Source organism: Pelodiscus sinensis, chromosome 25, assembly GCF_052426305.1.
Source record: "Pelodiscus sinensis isolate ZL-2025 chromosome 25, ASM5242630v1, whole genome shotgun sequence".
Lineage (NCBI taxonomy): Eukaryota > Metazoa > Chordata > Testudines > Trionychidae > Pelodiscus > Pelodiscus sinensis.
In genome coordinates this window covers 6,060,807-6,078,272 of record NC_143076.1, presented here as the reverse complement: position 1 = coordinate 6,078,272, position 17,466 = coordinate 6,060,807, and the positions used below count along the sequence as shown (strand labels likewise).

Sequence of the window (17,466 nt, the reverse complement as noted above, 5' to 3'; positions counted from 1 at the left end):
GAGTTTTAGTTTCTGTCTGGGATCAAGGAGGAAGCAGCCTAGGCAACAGGCTGGGATTTAGGGGCCCAGTCTCCCCCATCTCAAGGGGGGGCTGAGGCATCCTAGGCCTGCCCGGTAACCATATTACATCCGTGCTGTGCTGTATCCTGGAGAAGCAATAAACTCCCCTCTGTTCTACTGGCTGGTGGAGTCTGTTCGTGCCATTACGGGGGTGCAGGAGACGGAAAAACCCCGACGCGCCGTCACAATTGTTAAGAGGCCTGGGTGATCTGAGCCCAGCGCATCTCCTAGTTATAATCCTGGTGTGGATAGTGATTTGGGGCAAGTCACCCAACCTCCCTGTACCTCTGTTTCTACAACTGTAAAATGGGGATGATAAGGCTACTCACCTGACCACGAGAGAAATGCTAAGGGACATTTTCTCAAAATAGCCCACAATCCAGTCTCGCCTCCTCACCGTACCTGCAAACTTGGCATTTCGAGGTCTCTAAATCACCTACACTGAGCCTATAAAAACCTGTGTACGCACATCTTTGTGCTAGGATGTCACCGTAAGAGGAGATCTCAGTAAGACCAATCTGAAAAACTGCCCTCTGAAGGGTTACAGTGCTCTGACAACGAAACAGGCTAAATGAAGTAGACAAATTTATTATTACTCCAAACACGACAGGCTCTCCCATAATACACATCAGGAGGCACAAAGAAGGTTTTCAAAAATCAATCAGTTGGATAAAGATTTATTAATGTTATTCTTAGCGCACTTTAATTGCATGTATAAATTAAAAATGAGCTAATTCTGTACTGGGCAAAGCAACTGCACTCACCTAAAGAAATTGCACTTCAGCTTTTAATTCCATTTCAATTGCACACAGATGCACAAAGTTAACACCATGCTGCATAGAAATCAGAGCCTTTTTCAGATCGGGCACTTAAAAAAATTGCAGTCACAATTTGATTCCACTTCGACTGCACACATACATTTTTTAAAAAGTTACTGCTGTGCTGTGCAGAGCGGCATTAATTGAGTGTTAACGAGCTGTCAGATCAGTTTCCCACTGTCCTTATTATCAGATGTCAAGGTTTCAGGGATGCCCCAATTACACGTAATCAAAGGCTATTTAATATACAAAAAACTGATTCTTAGCCACTTGAGCTGATTAACCAGATGTCCCTATTATCTGGGTTCCAATTAGAGCTGGGTGGGGATTTTAGTGGGGAGTGGTAAATAGTTTATTTGTTAAAAAAAAAAAAAAAAAAAAACCAACATTTTTAGGTCAAACCAAAGTATTTACAAATTCAAGTCAAATTCAGCTCATAATTTTAACTAACTAAAAAAAATGGAAATGCAACATTGCAACTTTTTGTTTCACAACTACTTTTATTTTTAAATTTAGCTAGATTTAATTTTTTTTAACAATGCTGTTCAGTCTATACGACGCAGGTTGCTTAGATATTATGTCAATGGGAAGAACCCTGAAAATCCACAGATAGCCACTGCTCATTTTTGCGGCTACAGATGCGGATGTGGATACACATTTTGTATCTGGAACTTTGCAAATTTGCAGTATCTAGTTTATATCCGTGGATGTGGATGTGAATATCTTCAGATCATTTTTGCAAATATCTGCAGATACCAATTTTGTATCCATACAAGGCTCTATCAATGAGTATGCTATAAATGGGGAATTATAGGATCCAGTTCAGGAACTCATCTTTGTTCAGAACAACACGCCAGCTTAAGAGTTGTCCTGAATCAAGGCAATAGAAGTAACAGTGCCAAACTCCTGGAACCAGGATGGAATTAACGCAACGGCCAACTAGGCACACATGTAGGGTCCAAATATGGGGAAGGAGGAACCCAAAATGAGTGTGTTTTTGTTTTGACCTGATGGGCAACCTGAAAGAACTTTGCACACTTGAATGACTGGTCATGACGGAGGCGTGTCTGGACCAAATCTGAGTGAGTGGCATTCTATCCCCTGCACCAGGTCGCAATGCTGGTCACTCAAGTGCGTGACGTTCTTTCAGTTTTCACTCAAAGCCGCATCGGGATGAGTGGGCAGACAGAGTCTTCGTACACAGTTGAAGGTCATCTTGGCATACCCCCCAGAGCCATAGAGGGAGGAGGGCGCTGGGTAAAGAAACTGTTTCCTTCTCCAGCACTGGCAAGTGAACTGGCTGCAATGGGAATTTACAGCTGTGGCCTGGAAGGCAACATCCCCCAGGTGTATTGTATTCACCTTCTTTCCATGTCTCTGCTATTATTCACGTTGGAAGATAAAGGCCCAGATGTGTGTGTTTGCCTCAGGTCCAGGGATGAGTTAATGTAGAACTAAGCAGGGCCTTCAAACTGCTACTCATTTTCCAAGTCTTGGCTCCAGCTTTATTTTTATTGGCCCTTATTCCAACCAGGGAATGAAAGAAAATAACCACAATTGTCCCCCCAGAAAGAAAACCCATCTTTGTAAACACAGAACTAGAATCAAGCCCGCGTGAGACAAGCTCTGAGATTCACCAGGGACACAGCAGAGAACAAGAAGGAAAATCTTTCTGCAGCTGCAGAAAGCCTAGAGTGCTGGTCGACGGCGAGAAGAAACTTTGCTCTCCCCGTGGGTCATTAATATACAATACTTCAGTGACAAAAATCACAGCAGGCCCCATTCAATCCCCTTCACTTCTGTGAGGGTCTTATGCCACAACCAAGTCCATGGAGGAGATTAATTAAATTCAGGAAGTAAAGAATCGTCCCCAAGTTGTCAGAAAATTCCCTTCCTGTGAATTCCCTGCAGACTGGCTGTTCACACACACACACACACACACACACACACACACACACACACACACACACCCCTCCTAAAAAACACCCCTTGTCAACCACAGTGAAAGGAAAAGAGATTTCTGCTCTCTTGCTAGCCACCGTTTGGCTGGAAACATCACAGGTACCTGGAAAAGCTGAAGAAAATGATAAAAGCCCTACTCTGGACATAGTCAAAACTTCAGTGTCAGGCCTGAGAAACAGCTCTGAAAACATCCCTTCCCTTCTGCGTGGAAACACTGGCTTTGCTTTTCATCCTCCCACAGTGACAATTAGTGAGACATGGGACTTTAACTTACAGGAAGCATGTTGGGAGGGAAATTTAACATTTCCCAATGCTGTGATTGCCACATAGGGAGCGGGACTAGGACCTCAAAGAAAAGAAACCAACGCATGTCCATGCTGTTGGCCTATCCATAAACACACAGCACTGATACCCCCCGAGCTGTGTCCTATCTGTCTGATTTCAAAGTGACTCAGATTCTGCCTGTGGCTCATTCTGTGCTTGGAAAGATCTCATCAAAAAAACTCTAATTACTTCTCTCAGGAAATTTTGGGAGAAACTTTTTTCAAAATTCCATGCAAAATGTGACCTCCCCTAAATGAAAAGCAAAAAGATTTTCGTTTGAAAGGGGGGGGAAAAAATCAGTTAAAATCCGTTTTGTTCGTATTTACCAAACTTTAAAGTTTCAAGTTAAAAAAAAAGATGACAAAATTTAACAAGGAGTCCTACAGCGCCGTAAAGGCAAATACATTTATCGGGGCATAAGTTTCCGTGAGCTGGAGTCTGCTTCGTCACCTAAAAGGGAAGACTACTGCCCAAAGGAGTGTTGGCTGCAAAGCCATTTCTTTTGCATTCAAAATAACTATTTGACTGGTGCTCTTGAGAGGAAAGTTCAACAGGTGCGTTGTAGCATATTCAGACACTCAGATCTGCACAAGCCCGGGCTGGGCTCTGTTAAGAACTGCAGGGTCGGTCTATGTCCAGCAGCCTCAAGTAAGAATCCTTTTTATAGGCATTGCATCCAATGAGACAACAGCATCGATTCTTGCCCCAGACTCAAACCCCACACAGAGAGGAGAAAAACCATAACTTCATGCAACACAGGGCTCCCTAGGAAACCTAATCCGAACTAGCTAGTCCATGCCGCATGTAGCTGTGCGGCACGGGGTCTGAACTAAACGGCATTTAAAAATGGCGCCAGCCGGCTTTATGCAAATGAAGCCCGGGAAATTCAAATCCCGGGCTTCATTTGCAACTCCGTATGACTACATTACCCCCCCTAGTTTGAACTAGGGGGGTGGTGCAGACATACCCTCTGTGACATGGCAACAGATCCATGGAAAGGCAGCGCTACCCAACAGGCTGGGGGTTCCGTTACCAAACTGGCAGTGTGATGGAGAGCTCATCAGAACACTTTCCGACTGGACTGGGCAGCAGAAGGGGGACAAATCCTGCATTAGCAAGACAAGGGAGGTGGATTTTTAGGCCTACCAGAAGCATAAGGAGCCCACCGGAGCAGACACCACTTGGCAAGGACCCCCCCCCCCCCCCATGTGCCACGGAACGATTTGAGCAGCTGCATTCGGAAGGAAACGGGCCGTGCCACACAGCTCCTCGAGGACACTTGAGATGAGAGACCGTTTTAAGGTGCCAAGGAGAACGAAGCAGATTCTGGTAGACGGGAGTGGAACAAGGCAAGAGCAGCGATGAATCTCGACATACTACACGAGGACAAGTCAAAGCAGCGGCGATTATAGTGCAGAGAAAAGAGATAGTGTCATGTACTTACAGTCCCCAGGTAGACTCCGCAACTGCTGGTCAAGCATTCCCTTCAAGCTTGGTCAGGCACTTTCTGGGGGGCAAAGAAAACAGGGTCTGAGGACTCTCGGAACGTGGATATTCTCAGCAGAGGACGTGGTGCTTTTTAAGGAAACCACTAAAGGTTTGCAGAATAATAATCATATGCAGCGCTGACAAAACACCACACGTGTTCAAAGCACCATGCAATCATTAAGCTACTTTCATCTCTCCCTGCAGAGACAACCCACAGGGGATACACGGGATCAGCTGCCCTCCCATATTTCCACCAGGGTTTATATTTTTTCCTTTTTTTGTGGAGAGTGCCTACCTCCCAGTATTGACAGTTACAACAATTATGCCTGCCTCGCAGTATCAGTTCAGTAAAATATTCTAACTCAGACCAGATCAGAAAATCACCCTAGAAATGAAAGTATACATTTTCTTACCACCTCTGACTATTAGCTCCATTTTGCAGATGGGGAAAACAGAGGAACAGATGCAAGGAGATTTGCCTAAGGCAGTGACACAGCCTGTACGTTGCTAGGAATTACCAGGTGATGTTATACAACCTTATGCATTCTGCTGGTCTGAATGTATGGGCAATAAGATCTAGGAGAAATGCTTGTTGTTTCGTTATGGTGCAGCTCTTCTGTGAAGGTGAGCACATCATCAGGAAAAGTCTGTTCTCTGGCTCTGTGTCCAGGTCATTTCTAACATGTAGAGCGTCTGCTCATAGGACAAGTGGCCATACAGGCAAAATGAAAACACAACATCCTTTGAAGAATCAGAATTAAAATTCATTCCTCTAGCCCACACGGCTATCTAAGAGTTCCTTCAGATGCTTCTCCTAACTCTAAACTAGTCAACACTCTTGAGTCTGGGAATCTCATGGGAACAGCATCCCATGCTTTAATTTGGAACTTCCAGTCCTCAGAAAAAACTAAGTTTGATCAAACATAAAAGAATCAGAGAGGACAACATAAGCTAAGCTTCATCCAAATAGCCAGATCTCACCAGCTTTTGGAACTTCAGTAAGATGGTGATGATGATGGGCACATTTGATACACACACACACACACACACACACACACACACACACACACACACACACACACTTTTAAGTCTCATAAAAGAAGCTGTGGGTGGGAAAAGGGCTGTCACAAACTCTTTCAAAATGTGTTCTTGAGTTGTTTCCCCCTCTGCCCAGCCTGTTGTTTCTCATTGTTGCTTTGTGCTCAGAGGACACCAGCCAGCGACTGAGGCTCCCAGGTGCTGTGCATGGCACACGCATACAGTGAAAAGTCAATCATTGATCAAACAGCTCATCTGCTTACCCTGTACAGTACTGCAAGCTCCACAAAGCAGCGCATCTGTCTGCTTGCTTGTTTGCAAGGTGCCACAGCTGCAGGGCTCCAAAATAATAAGGACCAGTTCCTCCTTGATTGGAACACCACTACTGTGACATGGTACGATCACCTTGGCATCACTGTGGCACAAAAAATAAATCACTTTCTCTCTGGGCTATGGGAGAATCAGGCTTGGTATTGAGAGACAGAGCTGCTAGGATTGCCTGGGCTGGAATCAATGTGTTGGAGTGGAAGACCCTGCCTGATCAATGGAAAACCAAAGACCAGAAGACACCCGCTGCCAAGGCACCTGGACATGTGAGAACGCAGCACGGCTGTGTCCACAGAACTGGGGGCAGTGAGTTATTCAAATGCATCGTCATCCCCACCTTGCTTAGGTAGGCAGGTCATCTCAAGGGGAGGAGAGCTGAGGGCAAGGGGCTCCTGTTTGGAGGGCCAGCACGGGCTGACCAGACTGGAAGTCTTTCTCCAGCCTGTGCCTTCAGAGAGATTGCAGCCTCCTGCCTGACTTCCCAGATGGGCCTATGAGTCCCAGAAAGCTCATACGCATCATTTCACTTCCTCAGGATCATTAGTGGTGCCCAACCACTCCCTCTCTGGGACATCCGGTCTTGTGTCCTGCTCCCTATACCACGGAGGACTGGCTTGTCTGGCCGAGAGCCACAGGCCTCATCCTTGCCAGAGCAGCATCTCTCTATCCCAACTCAGCACTCACTCCCCACAAGGAACCGAGAATTCCCTCCCCTCAGTGGGGCACGTGGAAGGAGAGGGAATTCTTGCCTCTTCCTGTGGGGCAACCTGTCTCCTATCTCCTCCATGTGTGGGGTGATACTATTTGGTTTTTCCTTTCTCTGCCCTTCGTGGAATGCTGGATCCTCTGCCTTCTGATCTGCAGAAATGTATTCATGTATTCATTTAAAAGTTCTCTCTGTACTCAAGCGGGTGCTGCTTGTAATTGCTGGCGGCCAAAATCTGTTCTGTTTTTTCTGGCTGAGGTACCAGGCAATCATCAGCTGTAATTATTTCGAGTCTTGTTACAGATGGAACTCCGAGCTTTTCCGTCTTCAACAGAATTCATTATTCAAATGCAGACTCCAGCCGTCTGGAGGGGCTTCGGGAGGGACGGCTGCAGAGGAGCGGGCTGTGCCGAGTAGTGGTGAGCAGTGATATGGCGGGTGGGCGGACGGGAGAAAGTGAGGACAATGGGGTCCCCTGCGTGAATCATCCCTGATCTTTTCTGGGATCATCCTCACATCCGGACCACTGACAAGCTGCAGTTTGGTTTTGGACAGAGGGAAAAGGCGTGCATTGCGGTGAGAACTCCTCCCGGGCCAGTTAACGTGGAAGCCTCGGGAGCCAGTCGTTCCAGTGGTGCAAATCGGGATGCCTGGATTCTACTCCTGGTTTAGCCAACTGGTTTGAGCAGCGGGTTGGGAGACGGAATTGCCAGGCTCTATTGAGAGCTCTGCCATGGACCTGCTGCACGAACTGGGGCATCTCTAGAGGACTTTGGGATGAGTGGATGTCAGATGCCAAAGATCTCTAAGGTGGACACCACACCCACAGGGGAAGACCCCGCCGCCTCTCCCCACTAGGGATTTAAAATGTCAATCAAAATAGTTAACTGGTTAAACGATTAAAATCATATCACAGGAGTGAGGAAGGAGCCCTGTGTGTGCACCAGAGCTCGGCGAGAAGTTTTCAATGGGATGTTTTTAAACCCAGAAAATGCTGATGTGTGGCGACAGAAACCGTTCCCGGGAAGGATCTGTTTCAACCAATTTCTCGTTTTCAATACATTTTGGGGGGAACAAATTCACAACCGTCCAAACATCCCACTCTGATATTTTCTAAGGGCTTTACCTTCAAACAAAAGTGTTTGATCAAGGAGGAGGAAAACAATCCCATTGCTGGTTTGTGATCATTGAGATTGTGACAAGAAAAAAAAAAATCAAGGTTAACTCACAGTGACATGAATTACTTTGGAATGACTAGTAATGACAACAGTGATGCACTTTAATTCCATTCTGCCAGATCCTCCCTTCAACACCCATTTCCCCCTCCCACTGAGAAAGGGCAATAAGCTATAGCGTGCTAGCCGAACGACCCCAGGGAATCAGACTGAGCTAGTGCAAAGTTCATGTCAGAGACATGCGAGTGGCTTCCTCTCAATCAGTCTTTCTTTCTGCCCAGAGGAGAAGAGGCGAGGCAGGGGGGTTGACTGTGGAAAAACCCCTGGATTACACATGAGCAACTGCATGCTTTTAGACTGACTTGAAATGTATTGAGTGCCAAGACAGAGCCTGCATATTGGCACAGTGGCTGGCAAAACGGACCATCCAGCTGGGCTTATATAAATGAACCAAGCAATGGCATAAGAAGGGAGCTACCCACATGCTATTACCAGTCAACTGCCTGCAATGCACCAAGTGGCGAAAGGACCTGAGCACATTAATACATGCTAATGCGCCCTGATGAAAAATACTCTAGAAGAGGTAAAAGTCTTAGCGGGGTCGCTGTGTTAGTCTGTAACTTTAAAAACCAAGTAGTCCTGTGGCACCTCCGAGACTAACAAATATAGCAATATAGATATGTAGTGCCATGAGCTTTTGTGGGTTCAGCCCACTTCCTCAGCTGAGATGATCTTGAGTGGAGAAAAAAGCAGGGGGGCGGGGGCTCAGAATAAGAAGGGAGAGGGAGAAAAAATGACCTGCCAATTGCAGTGCAGGTGCTAATGAGGTTAACTGAGAGGGATGGAGATGTCCCATGCTTAGCTTTTGATATCAATAGGGTGTTGAATGCAAGGCAAGGTGGTGTTTTAATACGTTAACTGGTTCAGGTCTTTGTTCAGGCCAAGCCAGAAGGTGTCAAATTTGCATATGAAGGTGACTTCTGCCCTCTCTCTCCCTGTAGCTGGCTTGTAAAATTCCTTTGTAAAAGCAGGGCTACTTTAAAATCCATTCCTGAGTATCCCGGCAGGTTAAAATGTTCCTCTACAGTGTTAACATTTTGAATATCTGATTTGTGTCCATTTATCCTTTGTCGCAGAAACTGTCCCGTTTGGCCAATATACACGGCAGAGGGGCATAGATGGCACTTGATAGCATGTATCACATTAGAGATTGTGCAGTTGTAGGAGTCCCTGATGTGGTGACTTATGTGCTGTAAGGGGTAGGAGGTCTGTTAAAAGGCCAAGGGCGCTGCAAAACCTGTTAGAGAAGGAGTCTCAGCAGGGTAGCTGTGTTAGTCTGTGACTTTAAAAAAACAAGGAGTCGTCCTGTAGCACCTTAGAGACTAATATATATATCTATATAGTGTTATGCGCATTTGTGGGCACAACCCACTTCTTCAGATGAGAGCAGAGAAGAAAGGGGAAGGAGCGAGTGGATGAATCAGAGCTGTGGTAAAAGAACAAGAGGGGAATAAATGCAGGGCACTGGGAAGTGAGGAGGAGGAAGGAGGAAACCAGGAAAGGTTTCGGGTCTGGAGAAGCAGAAGAAATGGTGCTGCGCATGCAAGCAGACACTGCTAGAGAGGGGACTTAGAAGGAAACCCCATCTAGAGGCGTAGCAGAGAGAGTATCAAGAGAAAAAAACTGAAAGGAAATCGAAAGGGTGAAAAAGGGGAACAGCTCAAAGAGCGAGGTTTGGAGGAAAACAGATCCTGACAACAGTAAACGAGACGCCGGCCCACAAGGGACCGACAAAGTGACGGAAACCAGTTCAAAGGTTCCTAATTGCCATGTGAGGTCCCAGCACGTGAAGAAACCCTGGATATGGCGAAAGGAGGCCCGGCTGCAGCAGCAGCGGATCTAAGGAGCGGTTCAAGCCAAAGAGCAGCAAAGAACAGTACAGCTGGATTGGCTGCCACGGTGAGGAAAAGCTGAGTCTTCTCTGACACGACACAGCGTGTTGTTCTCGCTTTTGTTCTCGCTAATAACAATGCATTCAGTATTAACTGCACAGAGCGAGGAGGAGTCGCCTGTACGAGTTCACAAAGGTTGATGAGTGGTAACCTATAGTTTATTATGATAAGTAGTAAGTAATTGGTAACTTTCCATATTATTTATGCTCCTGGTATAATTCCTGCGTTTTCTAAAAATTTACAAGTCTCTTGTCTTGGTTTGCCTCTGCCTCTCGCCCCCTTAGCCTGGCAGGGTCATGACAGCCCCTCAGGACAGTGCCATACGAACACATTGGCATGGGGGTGAGACCAGGTCTAGCAATTGCAAAGCCTGGTTCACCGTGCAGCATGGAGGCTCAAGGGCAGACCTGAACTCATCAAGTGCACAGGGCTGGGTGGGACTGCAGCGGAAGGCATATCTGAGCTACCTTTACTCTCGCCAGCTCGGAGACTGAAGCAGCAAAGTCCTGAGGGCCCGATTTCATCATGGCTTAGCCACCCAAGTAACAACCCTGCACTTCAAGTGGGATCATATAGCCCATACTGCCACCACTTTGTGGCTCTCAGTTCCCGAGCTAGTTAGACCCTATCCAGCCTGGGTATGTTTAGCTAAGCGGCAGTCAGAGACAACATTCCCTCTAATGTTTCCATTTCTGTGTGGAATACATTTTGTTTTGTGCACTGAGGCATGGACATATGTGCACCACCCTGAAACACATGCTGCCAGCTGTGGGCGCTCTGCCAATCAGCTGGGCATCATTTGAATCTCTCCTGGGCGGCCGCCGAAGAGCTCAGTTTACAGAGAACATGGGTCACAGGGTGCGACCGCAACCTTGATGTACCCTGCGTGACGGGGCTGGAAATGGAATCAGCTTTCCCAACCTTTTGCCACAGGCTCCAGACCACATGCTCCCCAGACCACATGCCAGCAGTCGTGGCACGCCGGCGGAGCAGTGGATGGCGACAGGGCTGCCCTTTGTTTGGTTTGTGCAGCACCGAGCGCACCGGGGCTAAGGGCCGTGACGGGGGCTGCTGCAATACAAAAACCTGCAGGAAAACTGAGGCTGTCTTTAGGTGCTTGGTATAAGGAGGACGAGAGATGGTCTGAGGTAATTGTCACTGGCAGCTTCTCCTGCCCCCAGGCGATGCTGCCAATGAGGCAGCTGCAAGTCTTGGGATTACGCCTCCCCCTCTGTCTTTCACTCTCAGGTGGGCCATTCCCCAAGTCTCTCTCTCTCTCACCTGCAGCCTGCAACGCCCTGCCCATCCCCTCTCCCACGCCACATGCTGCCTTCAGCCAGAAAACCGTTTGGGTCATGGCTACACGGGCGCTGGGCCTCCCAACCCGGGCAGACGGACTTGCTCTAACAAAGCTCGGGTGGGCCCCCTGAAAGGAACCGTGTGGACGTGGGAGCCCCAGCTAGCTGCCCAGGCTCAAACACAGGGGACTGGGCGGTTTGCCTGTGCCTCTGCACCCACATCCACATGCTGTCTCTTGCACATGAACCCGAGCCCCAGTGGAGAGACCTGGCGGGTGAGGCCTGGATGCTGTCAGGCTCCGGCATGCCAGTTGTCTTCCCAAAATTCCCTGCCCCCTCTGCTCTCTGGCTGCTCAGCGCCATCCCACCAGACACCCAGCTGGGGCGAGCACGTCAGAGAAGGGTTGCCAGATGGTTGAAACAAAAATGCCGAACACCCCCGTGCCCAAAAAAAAACACCAGGAAAAAATTCTGTTGGGACTTATTAAATGAAAATAAAACGGCATTAAACTGCATGTCCACATAAGAGTGAGTGCAGGGATAGGAACAGGGGAGCGGCTGAGCACTAAGACCCCTACACCTTTTGGCCGGCAGCCATTTTGTGCCGGCAGCCTTGGGAAACCAGGTAAACATGAGGGCTAGGGTCGGGGGGCTGAGGATGATGGGGGCAAGGGAGGGAGGTCAGGCGCTGAGTGTTTTTAGGGTTGCCAGGTGCCCAGCTTTTTCGCCTCCTGGCCGGGGAAAAATTCAGAAAATATCGGACATCTCAGGTGTCCAGTATTTTCTGAATTTTTCCACCGGACAGGAGCTGAAAATACCAGACTGTCCGGGTGAATACCGAACACCTGGCAACCCCACGTCAGAGTCTTGCACATGGGACAGATGTAAGCCCGGGCTGATGCGTTTTGCTGAGCTGAGGCCTTCCGTGCTCTGGCTGAGTGCCTCAGGCTGTAAATGGAGCAAGCAGCGGCCTGGTCCGGCGAGGGTCTCCGCAGGGTCTGGACTCCGCCAGGAGAGCAGCAGCCGTTCCTCAGACTGACAAATGCAGGAAATGCAGCTGGGCCCACAGGCCTCTCGCTCGTCTCCACTGAACCCCTGGCTGCCAAAGTTGCTGCTTCCACCCGGGTCAGCTGGCAACAGGTCCCAGTCCCAGGACTGATCCAAAGGGGTCCCACAGAAGGGGAGAGAACACCTCCCTCCCACACCGCAGGGCAAGGGGAAGAGAATGGGGTGGGGGCAGGAATGAGAAGTCACCTCTCTCTCACACACGCACCCCTCCCCACCCCGGCGAGCGTCTCTCCTTTTCACCCCCAAACTGGAGCCTCTCTCGAGGTTCTGACCAATGAAACTCACTCCGGCCCTTGCACTGCTAGGTTCCCCTCAGCCTGCACGCACAAGCACCATGGAGTGGGCTGCTCTGGTACGTCTGGCCCATAACCAGAGCGTGAGGCCCTAGAGAGTATCTGTTCCCGTAAGATTTCCAGCTTCACTTGCTGGCTGAAGGAAAGATCGGAAGGCATGAGGGTGGGGGGGACTCAGGCTCATTACAAATGGGGGGCTTTAAACAGGCTTGCTGCTGGGAACCTTGGAATCTTTAACGCTTTATCCTGGCCGCACCCCCATGAGGTGGGTGGTTATCCCCAGGAACCGGGGCAGGGAGAGAGGAACTGAGGCACAAGGAGGCTATGGCTATCCAGAGTCTGTGGCAGACTTTGGAGATAGAACCCAGACCTCCTGTCCCTCAGCCTCACTCCCAAAACCATCCTTCCTCTCAGCCGCCTTCCTGGAGTTGTAGGGACGCCTGGTCTCACGCGCAGCCTAGATCACACTGGCCCAGTGGCGAGGACAGGCAGGAGGTGGCAGCTAATAGAGCTGCATCGTTAAAGCCATTCCCAGCCGTTTCTGACAACTTCCGTCTGGTGTCTCTCCCACGAGGAGCCCGTCTGCAAATGAAGTTACTCTGGGCCTGAATTTCAAGCACAATAGCTATTCCAGAATCACTCCAAAGCCTAGGACATGGCTTCAGCCCCTCTGCCTTTGGCCACGTCGGTGGAACGGAGCAGCAGAATTCGAAGCCTCTCCCCCGATTCTGTATAGGTTTTCATACACGTTCAGCTCCGTCCAGGCACCCTAGCAGCTGAGCGCTTTCCCGTCGCGCACTAAGCAACGTGACTAATGGAACATGATATTACAGAATGAGCTGCTTTATAGCATCTGGGACGTGTTGTTTCTGGTGGCTTTATGAAATTGAGTGAGACTGCTGATGCTATGCGTGTTTCTCAAACCAGACGTGTGTCTCAGCCCTTCGTATTCAAAGATGTTGGACAGGTGTGCAGGGGCAGGGGCTTCCCCCAATAAGTATACTTTGAATACTGTACTGAATAAATGGAACCCAATTCTCTATTTGCCTTCTGTTTTGATGGACACTGGGTCATTAATTTTCCCATAAGTACCTTTCATTTCTTTTGAGCCATTCTTCTTTAGGGTTTTTTTTCCTTCCCAAGCAGAGGCTGTCAGAAGCGCCTTCTTCCTCCCTTGTTCGGTCTACACTGCAGGTTTCTTGCGCAAGAACGTTTTGCGTAGGAGTTCTTGTGCAAGAGCGCGTCCACGCTGCCGTGTGCTTTTGCACAAGAGTGTCCATGGCAGTGTGGACGCTCTCTTGTGCAAGAAAGCTGTGATGGCCATTTTAGCCATAGGGGTTTCCATCCTCTCGTGCAAAAAGGCTTATTCCTCGTGGGGAGAGGAATAGCTCTTGTGCAAAAAGCCCTCCCTTCTGACGATCTACTGTAAACTTTCTTGTGCACGAACGGGCTTGTAGTTTGGACGCTCCACAAGTGTTTGCGCAAGAAGCCTGCAGCGTAGACATAGCCGGCATGTTTCCATGTTGCTGAAATGACCCAGTGGATTTCTAGCTGGCTCTGCCTGGAAAGGCATTTCAGCTCCTCCTCCTCCGGCACCAGGCTCAGGCACAGCCAGGGCAGCGTTCGAGTCGCAGCGGGGAGACACTAACACAGATGGCATGTCGCTTCGGCTTCATGGAGCAACAGACGCCATCCTCCTGCAGCACGGGGTTTTAAGCAACTAGCCAGCTGAGCAATGTCCGACCACTTGGTTCGCCACACGTCTGTCCTCAGCAGACCTGAGCAACCCGCAGCCTGGTCTCGGGCTGGGGCAGGGTATGATCAAGCGAGTCGAAAAGAGGCAATGTGCAGGGGGAAGGAGGAGGATGAAAATGTTAATTAGTATGTGCGCGCCAACCCCTCCCTCTTCCCCCGTGATCTCCCTCCCCCAGCATGTTTAGACTCTCAGGGCAGCCGAAAAGGCCACGGGAGAAGTCAGCTGGGCACCAAAAGATCGAACAGGAGCCACTTACTCGCACTCCCCACTTTCTATATGCATTACACACACACAAACTGTATTAAAAAATGTTAAGATCACCAAGTCAAGCATTTAACTTTCATTCACCCCCTGGCACGTATGTCTAAGGATGATACAGTCTTCAATTACATGAGCACATATTAAGTTTTCCAGAGGACTCCTGGCTACCAGCTCTGGCTATAATTAATACACACACACACACACTCTCTCTATCTCTCTCTCCCCCTCTCATACAGACACACAGTCTCTCTCTCTCTCTCTCTCTCTCTCTCTCTCTCTCACACACACACACACACACAGTCTCTCTCATATACACACACACACAGTCTCTCCCCCCTCCCCTCTCTCTCTCTCACACACACACACACACACCCCTCTACCTTCTCATGCAGATTACAGTCCAGCAGAGAGGGTATGAGACCAGGAACGAGGGGATCCCGTTAGATTCCCAGCTATTATGTACACCCCGTAGGAGCCCCAATCACAGATCAGGAGTTCTCCCTGCTAGGTGCAGACGGTCCCTGTCACACAAGGGTCACAGATGGACACAGACAGACGGGGTGTCACAGTGAGACCCAACTGATCAGCAGTGATAGCTGGTGCTGTGCCAGTGACTTGCTCTGTGTCCCTGGAGCTACACACGTCACTGTCCAGTGCCTCAGTTTCCCTACCTGAAAATAAGGGCATTCTCCCTTTGGAAAGTGGTTTCAGTTCTATGGGCAAAAAGCCCATAAGTGCTAAGCGTTATAATATTTAGCTACAGGCATCCACTCCTCTAAACAGTGAGGCCCCATAGAACTAGCTGTTACATATTTGTGCTCTCCGTATTCCACTGTCACCGCACAGAGATACCCTGGCTTTAAACACAGTGTCTGATAACTAGCTGCATAAGGGGCAAGAGATTTATGCAAGAGCAAACAGACATTGCTACTTGCAGACATGGGGTCTGAACACATGGCCTGCCCCATGGGATGGGTGGCTTTTAAACTGTGTGGTCCTGCATTGGGCAGGGGGCAGGACTCGAGGACTCCAGAGGTCTCTTCCAGCCCTGGGAATCTATGATTCGCTGATAACAGAATGTACCTGGAAGGCCAGGGCAACGCTTGCAGTCTGGAGCAACACTGCTGCGCGGGCTTGGGAGTGTGGAATATGCGAGTACATGCATGTGAACGGGAAGAGGAGGCTGCTGTCAAACACAGGGATTATCCTTGGGCAGGAAGGCAAGGAAGAAAGATTCACAAGCTCTTTAATTTACTCAGCCTGCAAACCCGCCCTCAAGGCCAAGGGCTGGCTGGGGCATCTCAGAAAGCAGGATCTAGGGGCAAATGAAGGACTAGGAAGCTGTTTCTGTAAGTTCTGTTCCAATGCAGAACCCAGGCGCTATACATGAGGATTTATACATAGTTAAAAGCACTTTACCCTACATGCAAGGTAGAAAGCTGCTACTGACCACCCAATTCCCTCCCTGAGACCAGGTTTCTTTGCAGCAAAGGCACAAACAGCCCACAGCTGTGGCAGCTTATACCCACGGAAAAACTTAAAAAACAACAAACAGTCTAGTAGCACCTTAAAGACTAACGAAACATGTAGATGGGATCATGAACGTTTGAGGGTGCAACCCACTTCTTCTTGTGCCCACAAAAGCTCGTGATACCGTCTACATATTTTGTTAAGTCTTTAAAGTGTTACTAGACTGTTTGTTGTTGTTTAAGTTTTTCCTGTTACAGACTAACTCAGCGGTCCCTCTGAAGCTTTTATATCCAGGGAGTGAGGTGTGACCTCTGACCTTTCAGTCTGTGGCCTTCTGGGAAATGTAGTTTTGTTGCAACTGTTCCAGGTTTATTTCAAAGAACGTGGTTTGCCTGTGGGGACTGTTGAATTAAAACAAGAGTGATGAGCAACCAGCTCTGCACTGAGATTAAATAAAGACAAATACCCCCATTAATACTATTATTTTGAATCTCACGATTTTTAATTCAGTCTCATGATTTCCAGGGCCTGCATTTTGAATGTTTTGTTTGGCAATGCTGCAAATCTAGCAATAGGCAATGAACATTCATTTGGACTGCAAGAGATACCACAACTTACACTGGATGGTTTAAAAAACGCATCTGCCCTAAAAGATGGGAGTATGTCACTTCTCCCCAAGGAACTGAGCTTCACATCCCCAGAGGCATGTAGGCATCTAACTCTCATGGGTTTAGTGGGTGGTAGGTGCCTAAACCCCTTCGTAGTTCTGGTCTCGATTGCTAATTAATGGCCTTCACTCTGCAGGAAGAGAAGAGGTGCAAAGGGCTGGCTCAACATGCGGAGTGTGGCCATTTCCTCCCCTGTCCCTCCCCTCTTCACTATTTAAACTGAAGAGAAGTTTGAATTCATTTATTTGCAGGGAGTTCCTGGCATCCCACATGCAGAGAGAGCGTGTGTGTGAGTGCCTGGGTGCGGCAAAAGCTGCAACATGACTGAGAAGAATGGTGTCAACTTCAAAGCGGACAGCCTTGCTGCAGAACGGCAATCGGGCTCCTTGAAGAAGGGTTAGACGTGAGACTGCTTGGGGCCAGGGGAAATCCGGTGAAGGGCTGAAAGCTGCAGGTACAGCTGTAATGACAGAGCAGCTGTAAAAGATCAGCTGGTGTTGTAGGATGAGGCCTGAGACAAGCACTATGGATCTAATCACCCCCCCCCAGCCCAAACCATCCCTCTAATCTTTCCGATCCATGTGCGGAATACATGTTTATGTGCGCCGAGGCACATGCAAATATGTATCACCAATAGAAACAAAACCTAGCTGGGGGCGCTCTGCTAATCAGCTGGGCGGCATTTGAAACTCCCCTGAGTGGCCACACAAGCACCCCGCTTACAGAAAACAGACCAACAGCTGGATAAAGCTTGTCTGTGGAGGAGACAAGAGCTTTCTCTAGAGCCCATCTTAAGCTGTGG

At 48.8% G+C, this 17,466-nt stretch overlaps 1 protein-coding gene across 1 annotated transcript in view; it reads right to left on the bottom strand.

Moving 5' to 3' along the window:
- OPCML (opioid binding protein/cell adhesion molecule like) overlaps positions 1 to 17,466 on the bottom strand; it is a 1,015,531-nt gene that overhangs the window by 960,347 nt on the left and 37,718 nt on the right. Inside the window, exon 2 of the mRNA XM_075909407.2 lies at positions 4,609 to 4,671. The gene's annotated coding sequence lies outside the window, so the exon portion shown is untranslated. The remainder of the gene's footprint in view (positions 1 to 4,608; positions 4,672 to 17,466) is intronic.